Source organism: Nomascus leucogenys, unplaced genomic scaffold (genome assembly GCF_006542625.1).
Source record: "Nomascus leucogenys isolate Asia unplaced genomic scaffold, Asia_NLE_v1 Super-Scaffold_640, whole genome shotgun sequence".
Lineage (NCBI taxonomy): Eukaryota > Metazoa > Chordata > Mammalia > Primates > Hylobatidae > Nomascus > Nomascus leucogenys.
Genome location: NW_022095787.1, coordinates 125188 through 143759, shown reverse-complemented (window position 1 = coordinate 143759; position 18572 = coordinate 125188). Strand labels below are relative to the sequence as shown.

At 43.8% G+C, this 18572-nt stretch overlaps 1 pseudogene; it reads left to right on the top strand.

Moving 5' to 3' along the window:
• The first annotated feature begins 7755 nt into the window (after nucleotides 1–7755).
• On the top strand, nucleotides 7756–10110 carry LOC100605091 (annotated as a pseudogene).
• The last annotated feature ends 8462 nt before the right edge of the window (nucleotides 10111–18572 follow it).

The window sequence follows — 18572 nt, the reverse complement described above, 5'->3', positions numbered from 1 at the left end:
GAAAACTGGCTAGCCATATGTAGAAAGCTGAAACTGGATCCCTTCCTTACACCTTATACAAAAATTAATTCAAGATGGATTAAAGACTTATATGTTAGACCTAAAACCATTAAAATCCTACAAGAAAACCTAGGCAATACCATTCAGGACATAGGCGTGGGCAAGGACTTCATGTCTAAAACACCAAAAGCAATGGCAACAAAAGCCAAAATTGACAAATGGGATCTAATTAAACTAAAGAGCTTCTGCACAGCAAAAGAAACTACCATCAGAGTGAACAGGCAACCTACAGAATGGGAGAAAATTTTTGCAACCTACTTATCTCACAAAGGGCTAATATCCAGAATCTACAATGAACTCAAAACAAATTTACAAGAAAAAAACAAACAACCCCATCAAAAAGTGGGCAAAGGACATGAACAGACACTTCTCAAAAGAAGACATTTATGCAGCCAAAAAACACATGAAGAAATGCTCATCATCACTGGCCATCAGAGAAATGCAAATCAAACCACAGTGAGATACCATCTGACACCAGTTAGAATGGCCATGATTAAAAAGTCAGGAAACAACAGGTGCTGGAGAGGATGTGGAGAAATAGGAACACTTTTACACTGTTGGTGGGACTGTAAACTAGTTCAACCATTGTGGAAGTCAGTGTGGCGATTCCTCAGGGATCTAGACCTAGAAATACCATTTGACCCAGTGATCCCATTACTGGGTATATACTCAAAGGACTATAAACCATGCTGCTATAAAGACACATGCACATGTATGTTTATTGCGGCACTATTCACAATAGCAAAGACTTGGAACCAACCCAAATGTCCAACAACGATAGACTGGATTAAGAAAATGTGACACATATACACCATGGAGTACTATGCAGCCATAAAAAATGATGAGTTCATGTCCTTTGTAGGGACATGGATGAAACTAGAAACCGTCATTCTCAGTAAACTGTCGCAAGGACAAAAAACCAAACACCGCATGTTCTCACTCATAGGTGGGAATTGAACAATGAGAACACATGGACACAGGAAGGGGAACATCGCACTCCATGGACTGTTGTGGGGTCGGGCTAGGGGGGAGGGACAGCATTAGGAGATATACCTAATGCTAAATGACGAGTTAATGGGTGCAGCAAACTAACACGGCACATGGATACGTATGTAACAAACCTGCACATTGTGCACATGTACCCTAAAACCTAAAGTATGAAAAAAAAAAAGAAATACTATTCAGCCATAAGAAAGAATAAAATTCTGTCAGTTAAAAGACCATGGACGAACCTTGAGGATACCATGTTAAGTAAAATAAGCCACATAGAGAAACACAAATACTTTATGATCTTATCTCACTCATTTGAGGAACCTGAAAAAAAGGGTTGATATCAGCAAAGAGTACAACGGGGATTACCAGAGACTGAAGCAGGAGGATGGGAAAATGCTGCTTAACAGGTATTGTGTTATGATTAGGTAGGAGAAATAAGTTTTTCCTTTTTATTACACAGTAGAATAATAATAATTAAAGAAAAGGTATCGCATATTACAAAATAGCTAAAAGAGACCAGTGGTGGTGGCACATTCCTGCAATCCATACATTTTGGGAGACTGAGGTGGGAGAATCACTTGAAGACAGAAGTTCAAGTTGAGCCTGGACAACATAGTGTGACCCCGTCTCTATGAAAAATTAAAACATAATCCAGCTGTGGTGGCAGGTTCCTGCAGTCTCAGCTAATTGGGAAGCTGAGGTTAGGAGATTGTTTGAGGTTACAGTGAGCTAGGGTTGTACCACTGCACTCCAGTCTGGGTGCTAGAGCAAGATCCTTTCTCTAAAAAAAAGTTAATACATAAAGATAAAATAAAATAGCTAGAGAAGAAGCTTTTGAATGTTCTCACCACAAAAATAACAAATGCATGAGGCAATAAATATACTAAGAACTCTGATTTTTATTGCTGTACAACATATATACATAATTGTTTCCCCAAAATATGTACAATTACATTTGTCAATTTTAAAAAATGAAAAATATAGTGTAAAACCTATAGCTGTGAAATTCCTAGCACAAAACAGAAGCGTGAAGCTTCATGTCAATTGTCTTGGCAATAATTTGGGGGATGTAACATCAACGGATCAGACAACAAAATCAAGGGAATACACATGGTACTAAATCAGTGTGTGAAAAATATCCCAAACAGGCAAAGCAGAACATGGAATAGATATATGCCCATTTATGTACATTGTAGTGTTACAAACATATTACCTGGAAGCAAATATCCCTTTAAGGATGAGTAGATTCAACAACAGGGCACGTATATTCACTGGGATAGCATTCAGCCTTAAAAATTAGGAAATCTTGAAAAGCACTACAATAAGGACAAATCTTCAAAACACTCTGCTAAGTAAAACAAGACAGTCAGAAAGGAAGACTGTATAATTACACTTATGTAAAATATTTAGTCAAACTCAAAGAAACCAAGTGTTGTAGTCTCAGCAGTGCACCAAGATGTAACAGTCTCTGGTTGTCTGCGATAACACCCAGAGTTCTTTGTTCTACCTCTAAGGAGATTAAGGAGCATGAACACAAAGGTGAGGTTACAGTGAAAGTTTAAGAAGCAAGAGAAGAAAGCTCTTTGCCAGCAGAGATAGGTGTCTGAACGCGCTGCCCTCTACGAGGCTGGGGTCCAGGGTTTTTATGGACTGGGAAGGGAAGGGAAGGGAATGTGCCTAGTTCACAGGCTGTCCTGAAAAACATGTGGCTCAGCTTGGCCCAGGACGTTGGCCCGGGACCAATCGGGAGCTGAAGGGATGACTCATAGATGCTACTTAGCTTGGCCCAGGACTTATCAGAAGCTAAGGTAAAAGCGTGGCCAAGGAGCTTGGCCCAGGAGCAATCAGGGGCTGAAGTAATTATCCATAGAGGTCAGACTTACAGTCCAAATAAAGGAGAGTGTCGACCGGAATGCACCGGAGTCCACTGTGCTTATGCCCACAAAAGGAGAAGAAACTTTTTCCTGGGAGCCCACTGACTGTACAAAGGACAAAGGCATTTCTTTTTTTCTTTTTGCTCTTGTTGCCCAGGCTGGAGTGCAATGGTGAGATCTCGGCTCACAGCAACCCCCACCACCTGGGTTCAAGCAATTCTCCTGCCTCAGCCTCCCAAGTAGCTGGGATTACAGGCATGTGCCAACACACTTGGCTAATTTTGTATTTTTAGTAGAGACGCAGTTTCTCCATGTTGGTCATGCTGGTCTCAAACTCCAGACCTCAGGTGATCCGCCCACCTCTGCCTCCCAAATTGCTGGGATTACAGGCATGAGCCACCGTGCCTGGCCAAACAAAGGCATTTCTATGCCTGGTCGGTCTTGTTCCCTTATCTGAGTGAGCTGGAGGTTTGTACAAGTTTTTATCCAAATGGGCCAGAGGTTTTTCTATCTGTGCAGCCATGGGCATGTCTCCAAGCACAACACCATGTGCTAGTTCCCTTGTTAGTGTCTGCAGCTGGATTTTTTCCAGGATTCCTTTTATGTTATGCAGGGATGAGATACTGACCCAAGGGCCAGGGACTTTCCAGGGACCCTTCTCTAGCTATCTACCTAAAGCAAGCTAACTAACTTCTTTCACAAGTAATGAATATTCAGTTTTAATTTTTAAGACAAAAATTATCTAAAACCTATTGCAAAAAGTAGAACTATACTTACCACTTCTAAACCATATACTTAAAATGTTAGAAGTGAGAGTGGCATGTTTTTAACTACAATTAGAAATTTAAGACTACCTAAAAGGCACAGTTACAAAATCTTCAAACATCCCCTTCAAATAACTAAGGGTTCTTCTCACATAATTATTTAGATTTAAACTATAAGTTGATTGTGAATTTAAGATTATTTCCCTGAATACTCACCAAGATAGAATAAAATAATCACTAGAAATCAAGAAAAGAGGAAAATTTATAGCACTAATGTCCACATCAAAAAGCTAGAAAGGGCCGGGCATGGTGGCTCATGCCTGTAATTTCAGCACTTTGGGAGGCTGGGGCAGGCAGATCACTCGAGGCCCGGTGTTCAAGACCAGCCTGGCCAACAAAGCAAAACCCTATCTCTACAAAAAAATACAAAAATTAGCTGGGTGTGGTGATGCACATCTGTAATCCCAGCTACTCAGGAGGCTGAGACAGCAGAAATGACTTAAAACCGAGAAGTGGAGGTTGCAGTGAACCGAGATCATGCCACTGTACTCCAGGTGGGCAACAGAGTGAGACTCTGCCACAAAAAAAAAAAAAGAAAAACTAGAAAGATCTAAAGTTAACAGACTAACATCTTGATTAAAAGAACAGGAAAACCAAGTGAAAATGAACCTGAAAGCTAGCAGAAAACAAGAAATAACCAAGATCAGAGTAGAGCTGAAGGAGATAGAGACACTGAAAACTCTTCCAAAAAAATAAAATAAATAAAAATAAAAAACAACAAACAAAAATCTCAACCAATCCAGGAGCTGTTTTTATGAAAAAAAAAAAAAACCAAGATGGAACACTAGCTAGGCAAATACATAAGAAAAGAAAGAAGAACCAAACACAATTAGAAATAATAAGTGAGATATCATCACTGATCCCATGGAAATACGAACAACCGTCAGAGAATACTATAAACACCTCTATGCACATAAACCAGAAAATCTAGAAGAAATAGACAATTTCTTTGCAAAATAAACCCTCAAAAGACTGAATCCTGAATAGATCAATAATGTGTTCTGAAATTGAGGCAGTAATAACTAGCCTATCAAGCAAGCTGAATTTGACCAGAGGTACAAAGAGGAGATGGCACCTTTTCTCCTAAAATTATCCAAAAAAAATTGAAGACAAAGAAGTTCTCTCTAACTCATTCTATCAGGCCAGCATCATCCTGATACCAAAACCTAACATAGATACTACAACAACAACAACAACAACAAGAAAACATCATGCCAATATCTTTGATGAACACCGTGCAAAAATCTTCAATAAAATCCTGGCAAACCAAATCCAGCAGCACATTAAAAAGTGCATCCACCACTATGGAATTGGCTTTGTCCCGAGGATGCAAGGTTTGTTCAATACATGCAAATCAATAAATGTGACTCATCACATAAAGAGAACTAAATTAAAAAACCACAAGATTATCTCAACAGATGCAGAAAAAGCATCCAATAAAATTCAACATTCCTTCACGTTTAAAATTCTCAATAAACTAGGAAGTGAAGAAACATATCTCAAAATAATAAGAGCCATATACAACAAACCCACAGCCATGTCATACTGAATGTGCAAAAGCTGGAAACATTCCCCCTGAAAACTGGCAGAAGAAAAGGATGCCCTCTCTCCCCACTCCCATTCGACATAGTATCGGAAAACTTGGCCAGGAAAATCAGGCCAGAGGAAGAAATAAAGAGTATTCTAAAAGAAAGAGAGGAAGTCAAATTATCGTTGTTTGCAGATGACCTGATCCTATATCTAGACAGTCTCATCGTCTCAGCCCCAAAGATTCTTAAGGTGATAAGCAACAGTAGCTAAATCTCAGGATATAAAATCAATGTGCAAAAGTAACTAGTGTTCCCATACACAAACAACAGGCAAGCAGGGAGACAAGTCATGAATGAACTTTCATTCACATTTGCTACAAAGAGAAAAAAATACATAGGAATACAGCTAAGAAGGAAAGTGAAGGACCTCTTCAAGGAGAACTACAAACAACTGCTTAGAGAAATCAGAGTGAACACAAAACAAATGTAGAAACATTCCATGCTCATGGAGAGGAAGAATCAGTATCATGAATATGAACATATTTTCCTTAGTAACTTATAGATTCAATGTTCCCATTGAACTACTGACATTCTTCAGAGAATAAGAAAAAAAAACCCAACATTTAAAATTCATATGGAACCAAAAGAGAGCCCAAATAGCCAAGCCAACCTTAAGAAAAAAAAAAAGCTGAAAGTGTCACCCTACCTAACTTCAGACCATACTAGAAGAGTACAGTAACCAAAACAGCATGGTACTGGTATAGAAAGAGACACATAGACAAATGAAACAAAATAGAGAGCCTAGAAATAACGCCACAAACCTACAACAAACTGATCTTTGACAAAGTCAACAAAAGTAAGGAATTAGGGAAAGGCCTCCCTATTCAATAAATGCTGCTAGGAGAACTGGCTAGCCACGTGCAGAGAATCCAAACTGGAACCCTTCCTAACACCATATACAAAAATTAACTCAAGATGGATTAAAGACTTAAATGTAAAAGCCAAAACTATAAAAACCTTAGAAGAAAAAGTCTAGATAATACCATTCAGGATATAGGCATGAGGAAATGTTTGATGACCAAAAGGCCAAAAGCAATAGCAACAAAAGCAAAAATTGACTAATGGGGTCTAATTAAACTAAATAGCTTCCGCAGAGCCAAAGAAACTATCATCAGAGAAGAGAACCTAAAGAATGGGAGAAAAATTTTCAACCTATCCATCTGACAAATGTCTAATACCCAGAATCTACGAGGGACCTAAAATTTACAAGAGAAAATCAAACAACCCCATTAAAAAGTGGTCAAAGGACATGAACAGACATATCTCAAAAGAAGACATACATGTGCCCAACAAACATGAAAAGCTCAACATCACTGATAACTGGATAAATACAAATCAAAACCACAATGAGATACCATCTCACACCAATTACCATGGCTATTAATAAAACGTTAAAAAAAAATAAAAACAGATGCTGGTGAGGTTGTGGAGAAAACGGAACACTTTTACACTGTTGGTGAGAGTGTAAATTATTTCAAGCATTGTAGAAGAGTGTGGAGATTCATCAAAGACCTAGAAGCAGAAATACCGTTTGACTCAGCAATACTATTACTGGTTATACACTCAAAGGAATATAAATCTATTTTAAATATACATGTATACATATGTTCATTGCAGCACTATTTACAATACCAACGTCATGTAATCAATCTACATGCCCATCAGTGATAGACTGGATAAAGAAAATGTGGTACACCTACACCACGGAACACTATGAAGCCATGAAATGTAATGAGATGATGTCCCTTGTAGGAACATATTTGGAATTTGAAGCCATTACTCCCAGCAAACTAACGCAGGAACAGAAAACCAAACACCACTTATTATTCTAACTTATTAGCTGAAGCAGATCAATGAGAACACATGGACACATCAGGAAGAAAAATACACACTGGACACCTGTTTCATGGCATGGGGGAGGGGAAGGAGAGCACCAGGAAGAATAGCTGCGGATGCTGGGCTTAGTACCTGCGTGATGAGATGATCTGTGCAGTAAAGCACAGTGGCACATATTTATCTATGTAAGAGACCTGCATATCCTGCACATGGACGGCTAAACTTAAAATAAAAGTTGAAAAAAATATTTATCACATATGGACCCCTGAACTTAAAAGTTGAAAAAAAATGAGAATCTGGTGGATTCTCTATGTTAGACCCAAACTGAGGATCCCAAAGCTCCCGCTGGGGGAATCGGGGCTGGGGGCACACTGGGGAGCTGCTGCCAAGGCCATCTACCCTCCCTACAGGCTGCCTCCCTTCCCGCCCGGTGATGGAAAGGAGAGGGGGAATGTGAACAGCTGTGGAAGTCAGACTCTTGGGAACTGAATCAGGCCCCAGCCCATGCCCTCCAGCCCAGTCCAGCCGGCGTGCCCGCCAGTCTTCCCACCCAGCCAGCCCAGCCCTCAGGATTGTTAGATGGAACATGGCTCCATCATCACCCAGGCATGGAGGGAAGATGCCCTGGTCCTTACCAAGCAAGGCCTGGTTTCCAAAGTGCTCTCTGAAGAGGCCTCATGTTTGTCACATCTTAGAACTAAGATTCCTTTCTGCTGTTCTTGCACCCAGCATGTTGGGCAGTCAAGTTCCCCCGCTGAGCTCTCCACACATAAGGAGGACGTCAACACCATTGCTAAGTCGGATCAGCTCCAGGGTCTCCAGTATCAGTTTTATCAGATCCCAGGAACCTGCCTGCTCCCAGAGGTGACAGAAAAATCAAGGAAGGATCTGTATGGTCACGGACCTGGATGAAACCCTTGTGCATAGCTCCTTTAAGCCAATCAGCAATGCTGACTGCCTACTGCCTATAGAGATTGAGGGGACCATGCGTCAGATCCATTTGCTCATGAGGCCTTATATGGATGAGTTCCTGAGATGACTGAAGGAACTGTTTAAATGTGTTTTCTTCATTGCTGTCTTCATTCCCGCCTGAACAAGTATGCAGATCCTGTTGAGAGGTGACAGCGTGCTGGCAGTCCTTGCAGCCCATGCTTGCTCTTGGGGCCTCCTCTACCTGGACTCCCACTTTGGCAGCACTTGAGGAGCCCTTCAGCCCGCTGCTGCACTGTGGAAGCCCCTTTCTGGGCTGGCCAAGGCCAGAGCAGGCTCCCTCAACTTGCGAGGAGGTGTGGAGGGAGAGGCACGGGCGGGAACTGGGCTGCACGTGGTGCTTGCAGGCCAGCTGGAGTTCCAGGTGGGCGTGGGCTCGGTGGACCCCGCACTTGGAGTGGCTGGCTGGCCCCACCGGCCCCGGGCGGTGAGGGGCTTAGCACCTGGGCCAGCAGCTGCTGTGCTCAATTCCTTGCTGGGCCTTGCGGGAACTGGGCTGCACGTGGTGCTTGCAGGCCAGCTGGAGTTCCAGGTGGGCGTGGGCTCGGTGGACCCCGCACTTGGAGTGGCTGGCTGGCCCCACCGGCCCCGGCGGTGAGGGGCTTAGCACCTGGGCCAGCAGCTGCTGTGCTCAATTCCTTGCTGGGCCTTAGCTGCCTTCCCATGGGGCAGGGCTTGGGACCTGCAGCCCGCCATGCCTGAGCCTCCCTGATGAGCACCACCCCCTGCTCCATGGCACCCAGTCCCATCAACCACCCAAGGGCTGAGGAGTGCGGGAGCACAGCACGGGACTGGCAGGCAGCTCCACCTGCAGACCTGGTGCAGGATCCACTGGGTGAAGCCAGCTGGGCTCCTGAGTCTGGTGGGGACATGGAGAACCTTTATGTCTAGCTAAGGGATTGTAAATACACCAATCAGCACTCTGTATTTAGCTCAAGATTTGTAAACACACCAATCAGCACTCTGTGTCTAGCTCAGGGTTTGTGAATGCACCAATCGACACTCTGTATCTAGCTACTCTGGTGGGGACATGGAGAACCTTTGTGTCTAGCTCAGGGATTGTAAACGCACCAATCAGTGCCCTGCCAATCAGCAGGATGTGGGTGGAGCCAGATAAGAGAATAAAAGCAGGCTGCCCAAGCCAGCAGTGACAACCCACTCGGGTCCCCTTCCACACTGTGGAAGTTTGTTCTTTTGCTGTTTGCAATAAATCTTGCTGCTGCTCACTCTTTGGGTGCACCCTGCCTTTATGAGCCGTAACACTCACGGTGAAGGTCTGCAGCTTCACTCCTGAAGCCAGCGAGACACAAACCCACCGGGAGGAGGGAACAACCCCAGATGCACCACCTTAAGAGCTGTAACACTCACTGCAAACATCTGCAGCTTCACTCCTGAGCCAGCAAGACCACAAACCCACCAGAAGGAAGGAACTCCGAACACATCCGAATGTCAGAAGGAACAAACTCCAGACACGCTGCCTTTAAGAACTGTAGCACTCACTGCGAGGGTCCGCGGCTTCATTCTTGAAGTCACTGAGACCAAGAACCCACCAATTCCGGACACACTGTGATGGGTATGCTGGACCAGTGTGGGGTGTTCTGGGGTTGCCTAGCCCATGAGTCGTGTTTGTTCCACCAGGGCTGCTATGTCAATGACCACAGCCATCTGGGAAGGGATCTGAGGAAAACTCTCATCCTGGAAAACTCGCCTGCTTCTTACATCTTCCACCCAGAGAATGCAGAGCCTGTGCAGTCCTGGTTTGATAACATTCCAGACAGCAGCTGCTGCACCTGACATCAATCTTCGAGGAGATGAGTGGAGCAGAGGGCGTCTACACTAGCCTTTGGCAGCAGTGGGCCCTTAGCCTTCCCTGCTCCCCAGCAATGGCCATCACAGCAGGGGACTTTCCCACACTGTGCCTTTATGATCAGCCTGAAAGAGTGAAGGCTGGAACACCTACCCACATGGGCCTGGAAAGAGTGAGAAGTGATTGAAAAGAGCTTTAGGACAGCTTCGATGCTGAGTGGGTGAATGCCAGACCAAGGATACCCAGAGCTACCTGCCATCAAGTTGTTGGGTTCCCGAGATGTGGTTGTGAGAGAAAGAAAGAGAGCATGTGTGTTTTGCCATGAACCGTGGCCCCAAGTATATAGTGTTTCAGTGGGGGAGAAGCTGAAAGACGACTCTTCCCAAGCCAGCTTGTCTCCTCTCCTGTCACCCTATGAGCCCCTGAGTTCCATAGGGATGAAGATTATTGAAGGCTCCATTGCAATCCTGGTCTTTCTTCAGTGCTGCAAGGCCTATGCCAAGGAGAAAGGAAGGGTATGCCTTTGCGTGTTCCAGGCACACATCTTTCTGAAATATTTCTCCAGCCAGTTGTTGCAGACAAAAGACGACATTTCTGGGAAGATGGGGACTTATGTCCAGACCAGTAGCCAAGCTATCAGGTCTTGTGGCCCAATGGCTATGCTTACTTACCTCCAGCCAAGTGCCTGGGATGGATCCTTTCTGCATCTCCCCAAGGCTCACCACTTAGCCATAGCCTCAAATCTGTGGGGAAGGAGGTTGTCTCCCCGCCCTGCAAGAGGACAAATAACTGATTTCTGTTATTTTGACTCTGTTTTAAAATTCTCTTAAAAAAAAGTAGCCTATCTGAAACTGAAAAAAAAAAAGAAAAACAAGAAAAAAAGATATCATACTTACATAGGTGAAAAACATATAGATCTATCTATAAGCAACAAACACAGCTAATTCACACATATATTAAACATCACATTGAGATAAAGTGTACCGAGCTAAAAATTATCATTCAACTCATATCAAGCTTTAAAAGCAAAAATACAGTTAACTAATCTGAGAAAACATAACCCCCAAGAAAATAAACACAATAACAAGGAACTGAAAATCAGAAGAGAGATTTTAATGCATAAAATCCTGAATACAGCATAGATTTACAATGAAAAATAACTCTTTCTTTTTTCTGAGACAGAGACTTGCCCTGTCACCCAGGCTGGAGTGCAGTGGCACAATCTCGGCTCTACCCACTGGGTTCATGCCATTCTCCTGTCTCAGCCTCCGGAGTAGCTGGGAATACAGGCGCCCGCCAATATGCCTGGCTAATGTTTTGTATATTCAGTAAAGACGGGGTTTCACCATGTTGGTCAGGATGGTCTCGATCTCCTGACCTCGTGATCCACCCGCCTTGGCCTCCCAAAGTGCTGGGATTACAGGCATGAGCCACCACACCCGGCCGAAAAATAACTCTTTAGATATCTGCAGCATTCAACTGTGTGCGCTCATGAAAAGCAGACATTTTAAGTAATTGAAATTTAATAAATTGCAGTAAAATTATACAGAAAATACATTTCAATCATTAATAATAGGCTCTAATGGGAAGAATTTAATAAATAATCATTAAAAAGACAGGAGAATTTTATTATGTTCTCAATATGTTGCTGCTCTTCTTACCACAAAATATAATAAAACCATATGACTACAATATAGCTTTCAGGAGCTAAAAAAGCCTTCTATTTTCAAATAAAAGAACAATATAAATTTCGCAAAATACGATGAGCATTACTGAAGTATAAAGTAAATATCTGGAATTAACATATACCATCATTTAGATACAGACTAAGAAAAAGAATATAAATGTTAATGACTCCTTTCTGCCTACAGTGAGCTTAAAATTATAACCAAAAATTTTAATAAATATGTAGCACCTCCAAGAAATTTTATTAATAGCTTACATAATGTGTAAATTTGAGTAATTTATTTTAGAATTTTTGAAGCTAAAAATCACCAGCTTGACATTCACTTCAGAAAGCAAAAGGTAAAGGAGAGTAACATAAGCAAGATGACAGAATGGGAGGTTCCGCATCCACATCCCCCACAACATAATGCAGCTGCCACAGCAAACATAAGTGCATTCATGAAAGCCTTGGAATCCATTTCAGAGTTTGTGACACCCAATTGGAGGCAAAGACCAAGGAAGACATCTTCAGAGGGTGAGGACTTGACCAAGTGGCAAGCTTGCCAATCATGGTCTTGGCTTCAAAAGAGAATACAGCCACATCTTACTGTAGACTTGGCTACAACTCATTTGACCTTGGTCCTGACACTGCAACAATCTGCCAGAAACACAAGAGAATTCATACTCAGCCAGGTGCAGTGGCTCACGCTTGTAATCCCAGCACTTTGGGAGGCCGAGGCAGGTGGATCACGAGGTCAGGAGATCGAGACCACGGTGAAACCCCGTCTCTACTAAAAGTACAAAAAATTAGCCGGGCGTGGTGGCAGGAGCCTGTAGTCCCAGCTACTCGGAGAGGCTGAGGCAGGAGAACGGCATGAACCCGGGAGGCGGAGCTTGCAGTGAGCTGAGATTGCACCACTGCACCCCAGCCTGGGTGACAGAGCAAGACTCTGTCTCAAAAAACAAAAAAGAGAAATCATACTCACCTGAGACTTAGGTGACAGGCCTGCAGAACTTGGTTCTCTCTGTAGTCCTTGAATCAGGCAAAACACACCTTCTTTCCTTCTCCACTCATGATCTGGAAGAAATCTTCACATTGCTATGATGAAATGCTAACTAACAATATGAAAAATACTGAAGTATTAATGTCACTGAAAATGGTAAATACATACTGAAATTCAGAATTCTTTAAATTGTTATCATGTTAAACTAAACAATTAAAGTATAAGATGTTTTACGTAAGTCTCATGATAACCACCAGGAAAAAAAAATGTAGTAAAGGAAAAGAGAAAGTAATTAAAGCATACACAAACAACAAAAATTAAACGTTGGATATGGTGGCTCCTGCTTATAATTCCAACACTTTGGGAGGCCAAGGTGGAAGAATCATAAGCTCCTTGGGTGTCGTGGTACATGTCTGTAGTCCAAGCTACTTGGGTGGCTAAGGTGGGAGGATTGCTTGAGCCCAGGATATTGAGGCTACAGTGAGCTGTGATATGCCACTGCACTTCAGTCTGAGCAAGAAAGCATAACTTTATCTCAACAAAAATTAACAATACCACAGGAAGGACAGAACAAGAAAAAAAAGAAGCAAATTTAAAATGGACAGAAAACTACAAATTTACAATAGTAACTGCTTACCTATCACTACCTTACAAATAAAAAGATTAAATTATCTACTAAACAGATACTGCTGTAGACTGAATGTCATCTCCAAAATTTAGGAGAAAATTTAATAGCCACTGTGTTAGAATTAAGAGGTGGAACATTTAAAAATTAATTAAGCTATAAGAACTCTGCCCTCATGAATGGATTAATGTTCTTATTATGGGGATGGGATAATTATAAGAAGAATGGATCTGTTATATATTAAAAAAAAAGCTCTCTCTCCCTCACATCTTTGGCCATGTTATTATCCAGCAACCAAACCTTCAACAGATACCAGTATCATGTTGTTTTGCCTTCCCAGCCTCCAGAATCATGAGTCAAATAAAATTCTATGCTTTATTAATTACCAGTCTGTGATACTTCTGTTATAGCAGCCAAAAGAGACTAAAGCAGACAGAGTGGATAAATGAATCTTTTAAACCTCATAATATGCTGCTTACAGGAGACTCAATTATGAATTAAGAACATAGGCTAAAAGTGAAAGGATAGAAAATGATATTCCATGCAAATAATAATCAAAGGAGTGTAATGGTAGCTATGCTTAAATTAGACAAAATAGACTTTCTAGCAATGTCTCTCACAAGCATGAAATGAATTTACCATACAATAATAATAGGGGTTAATTTGTCAAGAGAATATAGCTATATATATTTACGCATCCAAAAGGGAGGCTTCTAAATATAAAAAGCAAATATTGCCAGAACTGTAGGGAGAAGTAGAAAGAAATCAAATAATAGAAAACTTTAATGAAATGTATAATAAAGGGCAAATAGTTAACAGCACTGTAAATTGGCAAGGGAAAACTGGTCTCATGTGTTGCATTTGAGAATGCAGCAAAGAAAGTGGGAACTGATAATTTTACTGCAAGCCTCAGTTAGGCTGAAAAACAGGGTGGTCGATTAGAGGTTCCACTTGCCATACATTAAAAAAAACAGGAGAAAACCAGTCCTCCTCTGGAGTTTTAAAATAATTAAAGAGCAGAAAATTAGTCTAAAGTGGCTCTAGTGCCCTTTGTTCATGGGTTAAAAAAAAAAATCTAAAACCTAACTCAAATACATTTCCTATAAATCACTATCTTAGCCTGAAACAAAATGCAGGTTTAACCAATGACAAACACGCAATTAACCTCTGAATATGTAATCAGAAAATTTCCATCTGGATAGTTCAAATAAGGCGACTACATAACTGGAACCAATTCTTGAATTTGGGTTGCTTTCTCATTCATCTTATAAAAGCCTTTCCTTTATGCCCCTCTGGTGGACCAGAAATCATGGCTGGGTGCTTTCCATTTTACCAATCACTGTCTGTTCATATAAACTGGTTAACTTTTTAACATAGACTCCCGTTAATTTTTAACAAGAGAGACTGGGGACCCCACGGGCCGCGGCTCCTCTCACGCAAACACCCAGTCGCGGTTTTTCCCTGATGACCCACCTGGCATCCCTGAACAATCTGCGAAATACTCAGGGCTGTGGGTGCAGAGCAGGGCGCTGCCCATGGACAGGACCGGATGGGCCGGGCGGGACGTGGGGGTCCCCGCTGCTGGCTCAGCGGCCATCTTGCGGCCACAGGGGACTGAGGGCCAAGCCTCGGGAGACTCGGAGCTAACCGTGGGGAGGCCGGTCCTGCCAGTTTCACAGCCTGCTCTCCATTCTCTGGAGGCCGAACCCCGCATACTCACCATTTCTCAGCTTCCAGGATGTCCTGGCACCTTAACTATGCGTCCCCAAGGACCCTACAGATCACAGGGCAACAGGGGCTGGGAGAGAGTAGCCCGGGGCTCCCAAGGTGGAGGAGGCGAAAGAGGAGACGGATCCCAAGCTCCTGTGCCAGCGCCAGCGAGAGACAAAGACCCCGCCAAACGCCCGAAGCCACGCCCTCCTTTCCTGTCATCTCCAATTGCGCACCTGATTGGGCGGTTCCCATGTCAGTGTCACTGATTGGATAAAACTCCAGGACGCACCCACCCCCGCCTGGGAGAAAAGTGAAAGCCCATGGTGGGGGATGTGGAGAAAGGTGAGTATGGCTCCAGCAACTCAGTGAGACTTGGTTTTCCATCTTGAAGAATTGCCCATCCACACTGAAACCGTAGCCTGACAAATGCCAGTTCTCACACTACACTTGCTGGGATACCAGTATGTAGCCTTTTGAAAAAAGTAAAATCTTTCACCTAAGAGAAGGACAAGAGAAAAGGAGGGTTTCACATCTAAAGCCTTCATTTTCTTTATGAATCAACAGCCACTTGTCATTTGAGTTGTCCAAAGGCGACTGAGAGCACTAATACACTTAATGAATCAACCAGGAAAAATGGGCCTCTCAGGTGAGGAGGAGGCACAATAGTAACAAAATCCAATCCATTCTCAGCTTTGCATGGTGCTTGCATCTCAAGAAGTGGTGTTAGCCATGTGAACCGTGTTCACTGGACAACGCCAGAGGAAAGAATATTTAGTACAACACAACTATGAGGCTGCAAATCAAACTGGTAGTGGGAGCATGAATGAGGCTTCAGTGGCCGAGACACTGGTGGCTACCCTTGGGTATCACTTAAATCTTCAAGGTGAAGGACTTTTTTTTCCCAATTGGCTCAGAGAAACTAATAAACATTACAATTGAGATTTGTTTTTCTTTATGAAATTTCTAAGACATAGAGGACTCTCTAACATTCCAAAAGACATTCAGCTATACATGCAGCTGAGGACCTGGCTGCTCTGTAGAGGGATGGCAGAGGAGCAGCCACTAGCTTTAGTAGCTTTAAGCTCCTCCTTTCATAGGGACAGGCCACCCCCACACAACCCCCCTAACTTCATAGGCTCTGGCTGTCAGGTGCACCTGGGGACTGTCTTCCTCCCATCTCACTGGCTCTCCAAGAGAGTCCAGCTCAATCTAAAACCGACCCTAGGAAGGCGAGTTGTAGACTCTCCTCCATTCTCCCAGTGCAGTGTGACTTCTGGAGAGTGCTCCTCCATCCTCTTAACTCAACGAATGTGAAAAGAGCCGGTTCCCAGGCAGTTAGATGTTCAGTGACCTAACAGGCCCAGCATGTGCAGGGCCTGGCCTCATAGCCTGGCACCTCTCCCCTACCTGGCCTTCATGCCGGCCTTTTCTCTTCTGTCACCAATGTCAGGTGATGGTCACTTGTGCCACACTCTCATGAGCTTGGTAAGTAGCAGGGGTGTAAACCCCAACAGATTTCCTGTGACTCTACCCTTTTATTTCCCACTCAAGTGACATTATAAGCATAATTTTACATTTGATCTAATTTATGCACAATTTTTTAATAACATTTCTGACAACAGCCCTCACAACCAAATGAGTCTGGGTTACAGGACACATGGGCGAGGCTGGGGTAGCAGGTTTCACTTACTTTATTCCAATGTGAAATGAAGATTGATGACTTAGAAACAAGACAAAGTTGTTTATCAGCCGTGGGGTTGCTAAACTTGCTAGCTCATGCTCACTTCCTTTGAAACAAGGTATCTGGACAGACCATATTCATAAGTAGCTCTTCTCAAAACCCCAGACAGAAGTCCCAGTCAGACACAGCTCCCTCAGGCTCACAGGTCGGCAACCTCCTCCTCCATGCTAGGCTGTGACAGCAAGCAAGGGAAGGAGCACAGGAAGCAGGGGACAGGGAGAGGCCTGGGACTGTAGGGATCCCCAAATGCCCCAGAGCTATTCTCTGTAGAAGGGCGCAAGCACGTCTCACTCTGTCAGTGCAGTGGCTGAATCATGGGTCACTGCAGCCTCAAACTCTTAGGCTCCAGTGATGATTTCACCTCAGCCTGTCAAGTAGCTGTGTGGTAAAAAGCCTCCTATTTTTTTACTTAAAACCTGGACTTTAAGCCATGTTAGGCCTGGGAATGGTGGCAGCAAAAGCAGCAGCCAAATGTTTAAACTCCAGATGTCTACACTCATGGGCACAGGCACATTCCACACTTGCTGGAGCACAAGAGGCCTGAGAGGCAGCTGTTTCCCAGCTGCTAACTGATGTCCACACACTCCATTCACGTGTCTCCATTCAGGTCTCTGCATCGTATATTCGCTCAGCCAGTGCAAACACATCTTCTGGGGGCATCATTAATTGCAGCACCAGCCCCACTTGTTCTGTGAGGGAGTCAGGAGGAATCTGGTCAGCTCCTAATCCCCCAGGACAAAGGTGATGCCCCCTTTTCAGGACTTACATCCAGCAGCGCCATCTCTGGATGGGTTTTTCAAACACAAGCAGCATGAGGTAGCAAGCATGGTGTGACAGGCTCAGGGCCATGGACAGCTGGCTGCTGGAGAAGCAGCACAGGGCAGGCACATCTGTGGGTGGCACCATGACAAGCCAAGGCAGCCGCAGGCCCTACCCCCAACAGCCCCAGCCCAGATGGCATTCAAATCTTCCCGGATAGTATTGGGGTTCCCGATGTCCATCACTCGCCTGCTCATTAGCACGGCCTTGTTGGTTATTGAGGGACTAAGGAGAGGGGGTGGGGGATGTAGATCCATGGTGGGCACCGACTCACAGCCAGAGTCCACCTGACTGCAGGCCAGCAAGCAAGCCCAGGCAGCTCAGCTCTAGTCACCTCTGGCTGCACTTTCTATGTATACCTTACACAAAGGTAGCATAAAGAGGTCAACATTAGCTGTTGTGACATGAAAGTCTATGCCCCGTTAAGACCTTAAAATGCTGTTGTCTTAAGCCCTCTTTATTCTAATAAAATTTATAGAAATAAACACATATAAGCTAAACTACTATAAAGGAAATATTAGGATTTTTTAAACCCATAAACAGACACGAAAACAGTCACTGTTTGATTGCAGAGAAAGTGAGATTCTAAAGCAGCTGGCCCCAAAACAGCCTCATCAAACCCCAGGCAGGCCAGGCAGTCTGAACACTGCAAGGCCACGTGATGGTCACAGAGGATGGCAGCTCCCATGAGTGTTCTCAGGCACTGTGTTCGCTTCTCACTCACCGTCTCAGATGCCTCCTCACCAATACTCTGTGAGGGGAGGCCCCACCTCACTAGAGCACAGGAGGTTCCTGAGCTCTTCCGAGAAAATGGTCATCAAAGGGTGGAGCTAGGGGAAGCCCAGACAGAACAAGTGAGTCCCTAGGATCTCCTTAACCTCCCTCAGCTTCTCCACATGGGTCCCTGAGGGAAAGTGAGCAGCCTCATGTCCCCTTGATAGGGTTCCAGTCCTGTAGGTCTGGCCTCTGTCATTTTATGCTACCTTAGGGGGTGACAGTGCAACCCCAAGCCCCTTATTTGCCATCTCTCAA